This window comes from Scophthalmus maximus, chromosome 22 (genome assembly GCF_022379125.1).
Source record: "Scophthalmus maximus strain ysfricsl-2021 chromosome 22, ASM2237912v1, whole genome shotgun sequence".
In the NCBI taxonomy this organism is placed as follows: Eukaryota; Metazoa; Chordata; class Actinopteri; order Pleuronectiformes; family Scophthalmidae; genus Scophthalmus; species Scophthalmus maximus.
In genome coordinates this window covers 4,237,256-4,239,520 of record NC_061536.1, presented here as the reverse complement: position 1 = coordinate 4,239,520, position 2,265 = coordinate 4,237,256, and the positions used below count along the sequence as shown (strand labels likewise).

Sequence of the window (2,265 nt, the reverse complement as noted above, 5' to 3'; positions counted from 1 at the left end):
GATGCAGTGGCACCCTCCACTGGACAATGGGACAGTGCTTTCAGCAGCTACATTTAACGTTATGTTTCCTTCGAGAGAAAAATACAGAACTTCTGTTTTGTCTGACTTTAAATCATCGGAGGCAAAAAAATCTATTTATGAGTATGGTAATGAGTCGTCCCCCCCCCCCCCCCCCCCCCCCCTGACAAATCCCTTTGTGCCATGCAGAGACATCAGAGGAAGACAAAGGAGGAACGGGAGCAGCTTGGGGAGTGTCTCGTTTGTTGAGCGTTTGAACCAGAAGAGGATGCTGCTCTCTCACTCATGAAGAGACGAGAGTTGTGTTCCCCGGCTGGGGCTGATGGAGGAGCTCACTGTGTCTGAGCTCGGAAAGACTTTGTCTCACAATGATAGGACGAGCGGAAAGAAGGGAAAATCCATCACGGCAAACTGTTTGTGCTGTAGGTTTAACACTATTTCTTTTCTCTTTTTGCACATGAGCACCTTAGTGTTTCATCACATGTTCAGAGAAGAGACTGTGACTCCATCAATCTGTAAAGGGAATTGCAAAGGCAGTTTCATGCTGTTTCCATGTTTTGTCTTGACAATTCTCAATACTTTTTTTGCGAGAAGCTGTTAACTTTTTTCTTCTTCTTCTCTCTCTCTCTCTCTCTCTCTCTCTCTCTCTCTCTTTCTTTTTTCCTTTTTTCTTTTTCAGTCTGGTTGGGCTGGGCCCTAGAAGGGAGTGTGGGAGGCGTTTAGAAGCTTCACGTTTCTCACATTGTTGCCCAAGGACACTTTGAGGTGAAATGTTCGCATGATCCTCCGGACTAGGTTTAAACGTTGTAATGAGCAGGTGGAAGGATCCGCTGTTCAGATCGCTGTTGCTCTGGTGAGAGACTGGAGCCCAGACACCGGAGACTGAACTGAAACGGCTGGTCAACGGTGTGTACGTGTATTTGAAGCACATGCATTCAGAATTGCCCTGAATCACATCAAGAGCGACAAGTGCTTGTACTTTTCTGACGGGCAGAACAGAGGGGAGAGAAACAGCAGCTCTGTGCTCTGCACCTCTGGACGTTGTGCTGCATTTGTGGTCACTCTGTATGATTGAGTTGCATAATATATATAACTGTTCACACTCAAGCTTCACTTGAGCTGTGTACAAACTCGAGGGCTGGATCCTCCATGTCATCATTGAGAGGAACATTAAGGCAATATTTGTCAACTCATAAAGTTTGGAAATATCACGTGATATCATTTTTTTTTTTTTACCAGGCTTTGCTTTCAGGTAGATCAACCTGTGATCCAAACAAACACTGCCACGCGTCAGATATGAACCTATGACTTCCATTACTGTGTAAAAAGACTTGTAAGAATGTGACTTATATGCTATTTGCTGTACTTTTTCGCCAGTTGACCATCACTTGCCAAACATCCACCCTTGCCCCCTGCATTTTTTGTCTATTCTAAGAAACAATATTTGACTTTATGTGTCAATGAGAAGTGCTTGCATGAACACTTTCCTGCTTCAGAGGCCACAGGCCACGTACAGCCCCGGCTGCAGCCCAGCTATTGATCAGGAAGTGATTAGTCGACTTGATCACGCATTCTAGAAATGTAATAGCCTCTCCAGAAACATTTAGTGGAAACGCTGTACATGCATCATCATATGATCAAAATGATTATACAGCCGTTTCGATTAAGAAGAAAATCAATCAGTCTGAGACAGTGAAAAAGAGAAATGGTCCTCTGCACTACTTGGAAAATAAAATACATGGCAACTCATGATTAAATTTACTACGGAACTTTCCTTTGTAGTAAAGTCTTTTCATTGTCAAAAGGTCACAACATTAATGACAAATGCAGTGTAGTAATTGTAAAGTTCTGTTCTAAATCTGCAGCAGAAACGTCTTAAGAAAATGACCGAATTGAATGAAGTGGAAATTACTGAGAGCCCAGTCTTATCTTTTACCAATAATTTAGCAGGCAATTGGTGTTTGGCGGCTCTCAGGACCCGACAGTGTGTCTGTCTGAGAGTCTCGACAAAATGAGAGAGTGCCGCGTGGTGAACACGGCCCTTACGGGCCGAGATGCAGCAGCTGAACCATCACTGCGCCCTTTTGCATGCTGCTGCGTGGCCGACGAGCTGGCAGTTAGACTGCACCGAGCACAGGAAGCAAATCCACTGGACTGACCCTCCCTTCATCCCTGAGACAACCACATCACACAGCCGGCGTCAGAGCTCTGCCAAAGACGGAGCTGCCACAGAAAGAAAGAATGAAA

The 2,265-nt window shown here is 44.9% G+C and overlaps 1 long non-coding RNA gene across 1 annotated transcript; it reads left to right on the top strand.

The window, feature by feature from the left end:
• Window positions 1-213: 213 nt before the first annotated feature.
• On the top strand, window positions 214-1,787 carry LOC118291859. Its single transcript, XR_004786777.2, has 2 exons — window positions 214-440; window positions 698-1,787. It is a non-coding gene; the product is annotated as an uncharacterized LOC118291859 (long non-coding RNA).
• Window positions 1,788-2,265: the final 478 nt, after the last annotated feature.